The 14,809-nt window shown below is 37.5% G+C and overlaps 1 long non-coding RNA gene across 1 annotated transcript in view; it reads left to right on the top strand.

Annotated features, from left to right (window-relative positions):
- The first annotated feature begins 215 nt into the window (after positions 1-215).
- LOC111096885 overlaps positions 216-14,809 on the top strand; it is a 33,428-nt gene continuing 18,834 nt past the window's right edge. Inside the window, exons 1-2 of the long non-coding RNA XR_005361644.1 lie at positions 216-456; positions 12,756-12,820. This is a non-coding gene — a long non-coding RNA (uncharacterized LOC111096885). The remainder of the gene's footprint in view (positions 457-12,755; positions 12,821-14,809) is intronic.

Genomic DNA, 14,809 nt, shown 5'->3' with positions numbered 1-14,809 from the left:
TTCTTTCTAATATTTAGGATTAAAGTAGCTGCAGACATTTGGAGATAGTTCACATCCTGCTGGAATTCAGTGAATGACTTAACTTCTCTAAAATGGAATATGACTATATTATTTATATTTTGTTTTTGCTTTGTTACTAGGCAATCATTATGAAGTCCATTGATATATTGTGTGTCAGTTGAGTTTTGTGCCTCATCACATAGGCAGTGGGAAGAGTGTAATAGCTGCTTTGGGGAGTGGAAGAGGCTGAAAGGAAGACAAAGAGTGAAGGTGGGGAAACAAGATGGTAGTGGTGGAGAGAACCAGTGAAGGAGAAGGTTAAGGTGGTGCTGAGAAGGAATAGAGAGATTTTTCTTCTCTTTAAGAGAAGCAGAGGAAAGAATCCAGCTGCTGACAATATAGGGATATCTGGCTCCAGGAATAACAGATTCTATGGTACTCAGCTTCTTCAAAATGGTGAGCTTTGTGAACATTGTCATTTATCTGTTGTGGGCAGTAAGTACCCAGCAGATGTAGTCGGTGAGCATTTTTTGGTGGAAGCAGGCCTATTCAAAGTGAGGTATTTCAATATAACTCTTGACAAGAGGGGGATGTACATGACTCTATATTTTTATTTGAGAAACTAAAATGGGAGGATTTGGGTGAAGTATTGAAAGTTGTGTTCTTCATTTTTGTTTTGAAATATGAGGGCTGACTTGGACTATGCAAACTACTTTCTTATGTTTGTTTGTTTGTTTGTTTGTATTTTACCATAGATTGAATATGCGTTAGCAGGCTGCATTTCTTCATTGCCTAACTTGATATAAGAATAATGTCCCATAGGAAACAGGAGCAGAGCCATAAGCAAACTTAAAACATTACTTAAGGCCTGATGTCTCTTAATAGTCATCTTATGCTATGTATTTCTCTATGTGGCACAAACACATCCACCCCTGCCTCCATTCAGTACCTTGTAGTCAGAAGATTATGGATTTGCTCCTTTCTCTTCCCTTTACCCCATTCTCTTCCTTCTAATAGGCTGAATTTGGATTTGAGGGTAGTCAGGGGGAGTCTAGCTTCACCCTAATTTGCCACCTCTGAATCATGCCTTACTTGAAGAAAATTCAGATCCCAAATTTGTACACATAGCAACAAATAGCTTTCACTGCTATCTTTATATGCACCATGGAAGCAGATACAGTCTCAGAGGTCACTTCTGACTCTAAAATTCTTGTATTCTGTGACTCTTAGGGGATTTTTTTTTTTTTTTTTAAATTTAGGCTCCATGTGCAGTGTGGAGCCAAATGTGTGGCTTGAACTTATGACCCTGGAATTGAGACCTGAGCTGATATCGAGAGTTGGACACTTAATCGACTGAGTTACCCAGGTGCCCCTCTTTGGGGTTTTTTAATGGGACGTTACTGTGGAAGTTAAATGACTGAGAAGTGATCATAATCTGCAGAGAAGTCTGAGAAATAATGTCGTGTTGGCATAACAGTCTTTGAAAATGTGATAATACAGTAAAGAGAATACAGTTTTGGAATGTAGCTTGAGTTGGATCTTTGGCATCAGGTATCTCCTCTCTAATTTTATTATTTTCTATTTGGCACCATATCTAAGAAATCATTAATATTCAGTAATACTTTCTATCATTAAAAATAGTTAGGAAAAAAACCACTTTTTTCATATGGAAATACTTAACGAAATGGAAGGACTTAGGGACAATTATCTCAGAAATGATTCTCAGTCAAGTTTGACCACTTGACAGCTTATCAGAGATGGCTTCAGAAAGCTTAATTTAACTTGCATGTATACCCATCAGAGAGTGGGAAAAATTCCTTAATTCCAGGTAAATTCACTACAGGACTACAAGTACACGATGATCTAAATTTCATGTAGTATGACTACTTTTCAATTTAAGATTTGATACCAGTAACTTCATGATTGGTATACCGGGTTAAAAATTAAAAGATCCGGGATCCCTGGGTGGTTCAGAGGTTTAGCACGGCCTTCAGCCCAGGGCATGATCCTGGAGACCCAGGATGGAGTCCCACATTGGGCTCCTGGCATGGGGCCTGCTTCTCCCTCTGCCTGTGTCTCTGCCTCTCTCTCTCTCTCTCTCTCTCTCTTTCATGAATAAATAAATAAAATCTTAAAAAAAAAAAAGAAATTAAAAGATCTGGAATTTGAGTCAGAGATAAAAATGACAGGTATCTAGAACTATCATGAAGAAAGTTTTTTTAAAAATTGCTTATTATCTTTAATTCAACTACTTAGAAACCATTAGTGTTATCAAAATTTAAAAAAAAAAATCCTTTCTGCTATTTTGCTCCCTCTTCCACTATTTTCTTCCCTTTCTTGTGCCGATATTTGAAATTGTTCAGTGACAACTAGCACAATAGTCTGTTTGCATCTTTCTGGATACAAAGAAATCATGTCTTCATGTATGGAAGCCAGTCCTAGTACTGTGGGAGAGGAATTCAATTTGGATCTCAGACCCTGAGGAAGTCCCAGATTTGCCTCTTAAGGTATTTGTGAACTTAAGTGAATCATTTAACTTTTCTGAGCTTTGTTTTACTATCTGTAAAATCAGTAACAGTAATACTCCACAAAGTTCTTATGAAGGTTGTATAAGGTGTTTGTGAAAAACCCCTTACCCTGTAGATTGCTACTGAGTTCTTAATTGAGATTAGAAAGTGAAGTAGATGTGTGGCCAGTTATGCAGGCTCCTTTAGGGCAGAGCTCACACTTAATATTTTTCTGAAATGTCTTGAGTCACATTACAAGGCAAAGTTCTTTTATGTGTAAATGATCCCTCTGGGTGTAATCACTTATTAACATCTGGTGACATTCTCTGTTACTATTTTAGGAGAAAAAAGCTATCTGTCCTACTGGCAGTATTTTTCTTTTATTTTGATACTTTTTATCAGATACCTTTCCAAGTGCTAACATTTATGTTAATTCAATGATTCAACATTTATGTTCATTCATTTATGTTAAATCAATGTTGCATTGAATTATTGTAGCAAAGTTAGATCTCCACAGGGGATAAATAAACGTATCTTCAAATGGAAATCTGAGTAGGTTTTAGAAAGAAAACTTAAAGATTTTCAGATGATTATGTTATTGTCAGAAGCAATAGGATTACTCAGCCATTAGAAACGACAAATACCCACCATTTGCTTCTTGCGGATGGAACTGGAGGGTATTATGTTGGGTGAAATAAGTCAATCGGAGAAGGACAAACATTATATGGTCTCATTCATTTGGAGAATATAAAAAATAGTGAAAGGGAATAAAGGGGAAAGGAGAAAAAATGAGTGGGAAATATCAGGGAGGGAGACAGAACACGAGAGACTCCTAACTCTGGGAAATGAATGAGGGATGGTGGAAGGGGAGGTAGGCGGGGGTGGGGGTGAGTGGGTGACGGGCACTGAGGGGGGCACTTGATGGGATGAGCACTGGGTGTTATTCTATATGTTGGCAAATTGAACACCAATAAAAAATAAATTTATAAAAAAAAAGAAGCAATAGGATTCCTAATGGCAGAAGAGGCTTTACATAAGGATCTATAGGTGAGATAGGATTTAACTACTGAAAAACATAGCAAGGTAATATTTCCCAAGATTATAAATTATCTGTGTATGGTACTAGGAACAACTAAATTTATTGCTCCATGTCATCCCTTAGGATCATTGATGTCAGGAAGAAGATCAAAGTCAGAAACACAGATTTGTGCTCGTATTAGTCTGGCATAAGCTCTAGTAGCAGCTAATAGGTAGTAAGAAAGATTTGCCCAAATTGGAACAGGTCATGCTAATTTCCTTAAAGTCAAATATCTTGAGGATGATTTTGCTTAGCTCATTTTTTGGGTTTGTTCTATTCTGAGTTTATCTTCAAATAGTATTGCACTGGGGTTGGCTTTAGTAGTTACTAATAATTCTTTGATCTTGATCAAAGATTCTTTGATCTTTGATCTTAGCTTCTTTCACCATTTGAAGACTGAGTCTGAGAATGGGCAAAGTTCTGCTCATTGTTCATAAACAGCATTGACTATTTTCCATCATCATGTAAGATATTTAGGCTTTTTTTAAAGATTTTATTTATTTATTCATGAGAGACACAGACAGAGGCAGAGACACAAGCAGAGCAAGAAGCAGGCTCCATGCAGGGAGCCTGACGTGGAACTCGATCCCAGGTCTCCAGGGTCACACCCCGGCTGAAGGCGGTGCTAAACCGCTAAACTGCTGAGCCACCTGGGCTGCCCGACATTTGGCTTTTTTTTTTTTTTTTTTTTTTTTTTTTTTTGACATTTGGCTTTAAGAGAAGAAGTACATTTGTTCTAGTTCTGGCAAAGTTTTCTTTACACCTATTAGTGTTCTCAGGCAAGAATCCATTGCCTGATGTGCAGCAAGTCAAGCATGGACACCAGTTTTGTGGCAGGGAAAAGTTGCAGAGCGTCAAGGAAAGAGAGGGGAGAAAAATGATCAAATCTGCTTCCTTGAAGGGCTGGGGTTGGGTATATTTAAGAATGAGATCAGGATGTCTCAGGGTAGTTAGGTTGAATGCAATATGCTAATTCAATATATAGAAAAAGAGAGATGTCCTCTCTTTGGAGCACCCACATTCAGGAATCATGTCTTTTCATGGCACCACATGTTCATTAAATGGTATTGTAAATATGATGAATGGAGAGGGAAGATCTGGGGTGTGTCATCACAGAGGTTACCTTTGTTCACACTTGGTCCCTTCTGTGCAATTTAAAGAATTATTCTGGGTTTGTTCCTGTCTCAGCTAGTCTTACCAGTAGTTGGTTAACTTTAGCAAAACAAGCTCATAAATCAGGTTAGCCAGAGTGTCCTTAGAGTAGAATGATCAAACATTTGTTAACTCAGTGTGTCAGTTTCATTAGCTCATGACAGAACCTCTTCTGTGACAAATATGAGACCATCTGGATTCCTGATGGCCTTTTTTCACATCTCAAAGATCCCCTTTCAGTGCAAGCAAGGGAAAGAGTATGATCCAGAGATGCATTCAATTTTTTTCTCAGAAAGTCCTCAGGAGAGATCTGCTCTAGTTGCCCACACTGATAACCCACATTTTAACATATCCTTTATTGGCTCTTCTCCTTTCTGTGTCTTATTTTCCTCACTTTCTCTGAGATCACTCCCCAAATAAACTGCCTGCACACAAGTACTTCTGTTTTTGTGTAACCATAGAACCCATTAAAAAATAAATCCTAAAAAAATAAAAATAAAAAATAAAATAAATAAATCCTTAGGAGATTAAAATGCACACAAAAATGTGTTCATCCTTCTTGAAAATAAAAAACATTCATATTTTATAAGAAGAGAAACTGTAAAAACTGTAAAAAGCCAAAACCAAGCAAATAAACCTGTTGTCAAATTACATGCACATGCACACACCCATACACATGCATCCATACTCGGATTGGTCTAAACAAGTGGACAACAAACAGCTTGAGTGGACAATAACTTCAGCAAAGAACTTACTGAAGCATAAAGCCAGAACATAGGGATTATTTAAAAAGATATAGATGATAAATTAAAAGTTGTAAACCACAGTCAGGAATAAAACTAAAGAAAAGAAATAAGATGCATTGGAATTTGGGTAGATTAATACAACCAGAATGAGCTAACACAGTGAGACTTTGGAATGTGTGATGACATGTTTGTAATATATGTGCTTTGTAAACTTTATTGAAATTCATATTTAAGGGATGCCTAGGTGGCTCAGTGGTTGAGCATCTGCCTCCGGCTCAGGGTGTGATCCTGGAATCTGGGATCGAGTCCCACATTGGGCTCCTTGTGGGGAGCCTGCTTTCTCCCTCTGCCTATGTCTCTGCCTCTCTATGTCTCATGAATAAATGAATAAAATCTTAAAAAAAAGAAATTCATATTCAAGATATACTTGTCAACAAATTAAAGAATGGTTGCCTATCAAGTGGACAACCATGGAGGAATAATACTACACTAGAAACCCTCTAGGCTTTTTATCCTAGTTTCCCTGAATCTTCTGATATTTGGCAAGTCAATTAATTTCTCTGGGTTTATGTTTTCCTTCCCTAGCTTATTGGGTCAATATGAACTCAAATTTTACAGTGAATATGAAAAGACTTTGAAAAATATAAAATTGTGTCCAAATATAAGAGTTTATTATTTTTTAAAAAGTGGTAGGATATGATAACTAATGTTTGCTACTCTTAAATTCATAATTCATTTGGGCCTCAAAGGAGGTAGACCTCAAAAGAGTAGAACTTTGACAGATGTAAAGTTCTCTGGGTGAAATTTCTCTTTCAAAGGATACACACATGCCTTATTTTATTCACTTACGATTTTTTTTTTTTTTAGGATCTTATTTATTTGAGAGAGAGAGAGAGAGTATGAGCATGAGGGGGTGGAAGTGAGACAAGGAGAGGCAGAGGGAGAAGGAGAAGCAGATTCCCTGCTGAGCAGGGGGCCTGATGTGGGGCTCAACACCAGGACACTGAGATCATGACTTGAGCCGAAGGCAGACACAACTGACTGAGCCACCCAGGTGCCCATTACTTATAAATTTGCATAGTTAAATGTCTGATTTGAAGAACCTAATGTAGATTTCCTTTCCTTATAGTACAAACGCAAGCATTGTTCCCATCTCAAGATGGCTTAACAAACTAATAGCTCACACCCCTGGAAATCTGAAAATTTTCTGAGTTACTCTGAGTGCTCCAAAGAAGCTACTATTTTTTAGATACTCAACTACTCTAAGATATCTTTGATGGTGGGTTCCTATAGTATGTTCAGAACATGAAATGTGAAATGGACCATGCAGCAGAATTGGTAAAGAGTTTTTTCCCTCAAGGATCTTCTAGTCTAGCTGGGGAAGTAAGGAGCAAAGTTGCACCCAGGAAATTAACACAAACAAATACAAGTCAGTATTAATTCAGATACCTATTGAGAAACTTCTATAGGCATACTGTAGATATTTTGGAGAAAAGTCCAACTTGTCTTTGAATACTACATTATAATAATTCAGTCCATTCTGGGAATAAGAATGTTAATACTATTGATCAGTGTCCTTTGAAATTATCTTACCAAGTCATCTAGTACAGCGGGAAGGTGAATGTCACAAGTAATTCCCCTTCTTCATTCTTCTTTTTCCTCCACACCCCATCAGGGAAAAACCCCTTCTATCTCTAGAACTTGCATGAAAAACCAGTGAAATAATCCAGTGATACTGCTAAGATTAGTGACCCAACCTCTGCTCAATGGGTGCATTTCTAAACCACATATGTCAAGGTTGTCACTACATATAGGTCAGTGTGTGGTTTCGTACACTGTGGCCACTCTGGGGAGAGAAAGCAGGACTGTTTTCTTATGGAAAAAAATGCTCACTGAAAAAGACAAGGCAGATATGGTGGGCTGAAAAAACACAGGAGCACCTGAAGGTCATCTTATTCATCTGGAAATTCTTCCATTGGCCACTGTCCTTCTTTGGCAGAGTGAACTGATTCTATTCTAGCTAGCAAGCTCCTGGCCAGAGGACAGTGTGGCTTAGTGGGGGTAGATGAGATGAAGGTCATCAATATATGTGGGCTAGATGCCTGTTTCCTATGTCTCTTACATTAAAAGAAGAATTGCTGCTAAGAGACCTTTGAAGACTGAAGGAGAAAGAAAGAAGGCATATCTTCATGGAATGACACAGGAGTTCTGGAGGAGAAAGTGGGAGATAAGGACACAGCGACTGCACATGGAGTATGCTATGGAGTTTCCGTGGATGGCGAGTCCTGGGAAATGTATCAGGGCATTATATTCCTTAGTCAGCTTCGGAGAAGGACTAATTTTAAAGAAATAACCTGGTAATTTTTCCACACTGATCTATGCTCAGAAGAGATCTTGGATTATGTTCTATTGAGTAATTTCTCCTACACTGAGGCAGAATGAGGTCATGGTTAAAAGGTCAGACACTAGAGCCAGATAGTGTGATTTAAAAATACATTTCCAACACTTTCTAATAGTGTAACCTTGGACAATTTGCTTAAACTCTGTTTCCTTTTCTATATAATGGAGATAATAAGAATATCCATGTCACAGAATGCTATAAGGATTAAGTAAATTTATAAATAAAGAAATACTTGGCATGTAGTTAGCATTCAGTAGTTATTTCTCACGGAAGTTATGTGCAAACCCACTCCAGCACGGGCTGCACAGCTGAGAGTTGGAGCACATGGGTTTTGCAGATAGGTTGGATGAGGAGTCAATATAGTTGTGTCCCTTGCTTGCTGTGTGATCTGGGGCAAGTTATTTAATTTTTCTAAGCATCATTTTCTCTATGTGTAACCTCATAGTTTGTTCTGAGAAATGAATGATTTACATCATACACACACACACACACTATATATATATATATATATATATATATATATATATATTATATTGCATCTTACATATTGACCCTTTGCTCCTTAAAAGGAAAACCTGAAGGATGCCTGGGTGGCTCAGTGGTTGAGTGTCTACCTTTGGCTCAGGGCATGATCCCAGGATCCGAGATCGAGTCCCACATTGGGCTCCCTGTGAGGAGCCTGCTTCTCCCCCTGCCTATGTCTCTGCCTCTCTCTCTCTTTCTCTCTCTCTGTGTCTCTCATGAATAAATAAATAAATCTTTAAAAAAAAAAAAGTAAAGAAAACCTGAAAAACCTTCATCTTCCCTAGGGAAGTATAAAATAATGACTCTGAACTGATCACTTATATACAAATATATCCTTCTCAACTCTCCCTCACATTTTCCCTTTCTATCTCCCATATCAGGAATAGTAAAATAGGGAAATCTGTTGCAAAACAGGAGATGAGGAGGAAGAGGACCAAAGCTGACTTCGCACATGTCCTCTCTTATCACATGTTGGTCAGCCAGGACTGGTTTTATAATTTGTGGGGCTCAGTGCAAAGTGAAAGTCCAAGGCCTCTAGTTCAGAATTTCGACAGTGACATGAGAGCATTAAACAAAGCAAATGGCTTTCTGTGACTGCACAATCCATGTACCTATAAAGCTGGCCCTGCAGCCAGCCTTGGGACAGTAGAAGAGGAGCCCCTTCTGTTGTTGATGAAATCAATATTGTCTGTTCTTTCTATCCCTGCACATGAGTGAGCCATGTAGGTTTGTTCCCAGGGTCCGTTGGGGGCCTGGAGACTGGAAACATGATGTGTCAAAGATAGCCCACTCCTACTTCTGAGGCGAGGTGGAGAGGTATTGGGTTAGAACTGGCTAACCCAATCAATTTGATTAGTTCTTAGGAAATCCTCATAATTGTAGGAGGATAGGTCATTTATTGCAAACAACCCGCCCCCAAACAGTACTAGCCATTGGAGAATATTTGTTTGTTTGTTTGTGTGTGTGTGTGTGTGTGTGTGTGTGTGTGTTCTGAAATGATGCACAGTGTTCACTTTCATGGTCTATGTATCAGTTAATTTCTTATGCTTAACCAACTTTTAAAAAAAGCTCTTGGGAGGATTTAACACTCATCAAAGAGGTGAAAGCTTGATTTTCATTTCATACTAGCTTGGGGGGTATTAAGAAGATGACCCATGTGCAGGGAATAAAGATGCTTCTGTCTTCAGAAGCCAACAGTACATATTAAAGACCTACTTGTTAATTTTATCTATTATATACACTGCAGGGAAATTTAGTGATGGACTTTAATTCTTTCAGACACTATCACATGGCTCAAAACACTTATCTTTTCTTGTTCTATGATCAGATTTGAGAGATTGGGTCCTGCGGCTGCAGCAGCAGAGACACTGGAGGGGATGTGGGAATTACTGAGGGGAAAGAATGGATTTTTGAGGAGAGCTGCTTGAATTAGAAGGAGAAAGGTGGTTAAGGTAAGGAGTAGAGGAGAGGAGAGGAGAATGTAAGGGGGGTGATGGAGAGAGAAGAAGAGGACACCCAGGAAGAAGGAAGTCTAATTTAAAGATTCTGAAGTTAAACTGTGGGTTAGGAAGTCCCTGGGAAGGAGAAGAATCCCCGGAGTTTGAGATCCTGTACCAGGTCCTTTCCCTTCACGGGTGAATAGAAAGCCCCGAGGGGCCATGGAGAAAACACTGCTCATTGTAGATCCCCTTGCATTATCACTCCTTAACTCTGTGGGTTGGTCACTTCTCCCAGTGATTCAGAGTCTTCATAGGCAAAGCAAAGGGTTGTGGCAGAGGACCTTACAGATTTCAGTCTTGAACCAGACCACAAATTCCAGGCCAATGAATAAATGAAAGGGAGAGGAAAGGTCAGAGAGAGGAAGGAAAGCATTGCCAGAGACAAAAGGATGGAGAAGAGGAAGCTCAGGGGACTACAGAAAGATTGGGTGGGGGAGAATGAAGCATGGCCATTTTTGCCTGTTACACATTTCCTTATGTTTTTCAATAACAGTTTTAATGAGATGTTTACATAGCATAAAATTCTCCCTTTTAAACTCTGCAACTCAGTGCTTTTTGGTAAATTTACAGAGTTGTGCAACAACTACCACTATCTAATTCCAGAAACTTTTCATCATCCATGGAAGAAACTATCCATTAGTGGTTACTCTCCATCCTCCTCTTGCCCCCTCCCTCCCAAAACTGAACACCTGCTTTCTGTCCCTATGGGTTTGTTTATTCTAGACATTTCATATAAATGGAATCACACAATATATGATTTTTTGTGACTGGCCTTTTTCACTTAGCTTTATGTTCTCAAGTTTCATCCATGTTGTAGCATGCATTAACACTTCATTTCTTCATAATGCTAAGTTATATTCCATTGTATAGATACACCACATTTTGTTTATCCGTCAAGTAAGAAACATTTAGGTTGTTTCCATTTTATGGCTATGATGAATAATGGTGCAAAGAACATTCTCAAAAAGTTTTTGTATAGACATGATTTCATTTCTCTTGGGTGTGTAGCTTAGGAGTGGAATTGCTGTGTCATGTGGCACTTTATATTTAATATTTTGAGGAACTGCCAAACAATTTTCCAGAATGACTGAACTGTTTTACAGTCTCACCAGTGATGAATTAAACTCCAGTTTCTCCACATCCTTGTCAAGATTTGTTATTTTCTATCTGTTTACTTTTAGCCATCCTGTGGAAACGAGATGGTATCTCATTATTATTTTAATTTGCATTTCCATAATGACTAATGTTGAGGATCATGTAATATGCTTATTGGCCACTTGTATATTTCATTGGAGAAAAGTCTACTCATATGGTTTTGATTGAGTTGTTTTTGTTATTGAGTTGTAGGGCTCCAGAATATATAAATTCTAGACATAAATTCCTTATCAAATAATTCCTAGAAAATATTTTAACATATTTTAGTATCTTCACTTTCTTGATGAGGTCTTTGAAGCATAAATGTTTTACATTTTGAGGAAGCCCACTTAATCTTTTTTCCTGTTCATGCTTTTAGAATAGTATCTGAGAATCCATTGCCCATTCATTTTATTTTCTTCTTGAGTTTTATGGTTTAAACTATTCCTTTTAGGGCAGCCCCGGTGGCTCAGTGTTTTAGCGCGGCCTTCAGTCCAGGGCGTGATCCTGGAGACCCGGGGTCAAGTCCCACGTCGAGCTCCCTGCATGGAGCCTGCTTCTCTCTCTGCCTGTGTCTCTGCCTCTCTCTCTCTCTCTGTGTCTCTCATGAATAAATAAATAAAATCTTTTAAAAAAATAAAAAATAAAAAAATAAACTATTCCTTTTAGGTCTATGGTCCACTTTGAATTAATTTTTTGAGTACAAAAGATCCAGCGTAATTCTTTTGTATGTGGATATCCAGTTATCCCAAAATCATTTGTTGAGAAAACTATTCTTTCCCAACCCTTGTCAAAAATCAGTTGATCCTAAGTGTAAAAATTTATTCCTGTACTCTCACGTCTATCCTATTGATTCATATGTCTATCTGAATGCCAGTGCATAACCTTCGTTACTGTAGCTTTGTAGTAAATTTTGAAAATGTGAATTGTTAATCCTCCAACTTTGTTTTTTTTTTATTGTTTTCTTTTTGATGATTATTTAGGGTGTTTTGGTTCAGTTTTATTTCTTATGATTTCTTGAGTCAAGTTGTAAATTTCTGCAAAAAAAAAAAAGCTGTGTTTTTGATAGGCATTGTGCTGAATATGCAGATCAATTTGGAACTATTGCCATCTTAAAAATACTAAGTCTTCTGATCCATGAACATGGCTATCTTTCCATTTATTTATCTCATTTTTAATGTCTCTCAACAATGTTTTATAGTTTCGGGGTATAAGTCCTACACTTTTTATTTTTTTATTTTTTATTTTTTTAAAGATTTTATTTATTTATTCATAGAGACAGAGAGAGGCAGAGACACAGGCAGAGGGAGAAGCAGGCATCATACAGAGAGCCTGAGGTGGGACTCGATCCAGGGTCTCCAGGATCATGCCCTGGGGTGCAGGCGGCGCTAAACCGCTGCGCCACCGGGGCTGCCCAGTCCTACACTTTTTAAAACATATATTCCCAATGTTTTATTGTTTTTTTGCTGCTACTATAAATGAAGTTATTTCTTAATTTCTTTTCCAGATTGTTCATTGTTAGTGTATAGAAATGCAATTGATATTTGTATATTTATCTGTATCCTGTAGATTCTGTGAAATTGTTTATCAGTTCCAATAGTTTTCTTGGTGATTCATTGATAAGATTGTCATATGAAAATAGAGATATCTTTACTTCTTTCTTTCTAATCTAATTTCCTGTTATTTCTTTTTCTTTCCCAATTGCCTTGATAGAACTCCAGCGTACTGTAGAACAGAAGCGGTGAGAAGAGATATGTGTTTTGTTCCTGATCTAGAGGGTAAAGCATTAATTACAATATTATCTGTGGGTTTTTCATAGCCTTTACCAGACAGACCAAGGAAGATGGTATATAATTCCACTTTTTATTTGTTGCTAGATTTAATTTGCTAGTATTAAAATGTTGAGTATTTTTGGTTTTATATTACTGATGGATATTAGTCTGTTCTTTTCTTATAATGTCTTTGTCTCAATTTTGTTTCAAGGTAACATTGGCCATGTAGAATGAGTTGGAAAGTGTTTTGGAAGAGTTGGTGAATAATTGATATTATTCCTTAATCCTTTTATAGATTTCGTGAGTGAAGCTATCTGGACTTGGGATTTTTTGGAGGGAAGTTTTTAAATGACTAATTTAATAACTTTATTTGTTATAATCATTCAGATTTTCAATTTCTTCTTGAGTCAGTTTCTATACTTTGTATCATTCTAAGAATTGTCTGCTTTGTTATCTATTGTGTGGGCATACAGTTGTTCCCAGCATTTCCTCATTATCCTTTTATTTCTATAAAGTTGTAGTGATGTTTTCTCTTTAATTTCTGGTTTTAGTAATTTGAGTGCTTTTAAAAAGATCTTATTTATTTCTTTGGGAGAGAGAGAGAGTACACAAGGAGGGGGTTGCGGTCAGAGGGAGAAGCAGACTCCCTGCTGAACAGGGAGCCCAACACAGGGCTCGGCTCAATCCTGGGACTCCAGGATCATGATCTAGCAGAAGGCAGACACTTAACCAACTGAGCCACCCAGTTGTCTCTGTAATTTGAGTCTTATCTTATTTCTCTTGGTTAGTCTAACTAAATGTTTGCCAGTTTTGCTGATCTTTTTGAAGAGATGGTTTTTGGTTTCAGTGAGCTTTCCTAAATTGTTCTATTTTTTTTATTGCATTTCCCTTCTAATCTTTACTGCTTTCTTCTTTCTGTTCCTTTTGCATTTAATTTGCTCTTCCTTTCCTATTTTCTTAAGGTGGAAGGTTAGGTTTTTGATGCTTTTTTTCTTCTTTAATATAGGCATTCAGCTATAAATTTTTTTTCCAGGCACTGTTTCAGCTGCATTCTCTAAGTGCTGGTATGCTGTGTTTTATTTTTATTACAGCTCAAAGTATTCACTAATTACCTTTGTGATTTCTTTTTTGACCTATTAGTTATTTAGGAAAGCATTAATTTCTACATATTGTCATTTTCTCATATTTCCTTTTCCTATCAATTTCTAATTCTACTATAATCTGAAAACATACATTGTATGATCTCAACCTGTTAAATTTAATGAGACTTGTTTTATGACCTATTTTATGGTGTACCCTGTGGACTGTACATGTGAACTTGAAAAAATATGTGTTCTCCTGTTGATAGTGGAGTGTGGGGGGCAGGGGTGGATATAGATGTCTGGTAAGCCTACTTGGTTTGTAGTTTTATTCATCTCCTAATTTCTTGTTGTTCTTCTGTCTTGTTGCTATATTCATTACAGAAAGGGAGGATTTAAGCATTCATCTACTATTGTAGAATTTTCTATTTCTCCCTTCAGTTCTATATTTTTATGCATTGTATTTTACAAATTGTATTTTGTCATTGATGCATCAGTGTTTGTAATCGTTATACCTCCTTTTCTTAAAAAAAAAAAAAAGGATTTATTTATTTATTTACGAGAGAGAGAGAGAGAGAGAGAGAAGAGAGAGAGAGGCAGAGACACAGGCAGAGGGAGGAGCAGGCTCCATGCAGGAAGCCTGACATAGACTCCCGGGTCCCCAGGATCATGCCCTGGGCTGAAGGCGGCGCTAAACCGCTGAGCCACCCAGGCTGCCCAATTGCTATACCTTCTTGATAGATTGACTTATCAGTATAAAAAGTCCTTTTTTATCTCTAACATTCTTTCATGGAGTATATTTTGTCTGATAGGAGTATAGCACCTCAGCTCTTTTGGTTAATGTTGGTATAGTGTATCTTTCTCTATTGTCAATCCATTAATGTATTTTAAACGTGACTCCTTTCCACCACATATA

The sequence above is a fragment of the Canis lupus genome, chromosome 7 (genome assembly GCF_011100685.1).
Source record: "Canis lupus familiaris isolate Mischka breed German Shepherd chromosome 7, alternate assembly UU_Cfam_GSD_1.0, whole genome shotgun sequence".
Classification (NCBI taxonomy): Eukaryota; Metazoa; Chordata; class Mammalia; order Carnivora; family Canidae; genus Canis; species Canis lupus.
Note: the sequence above shows the minus strand (reverse complement) of the source record. Positions and strands in the feature narration are given on the sequence as shown.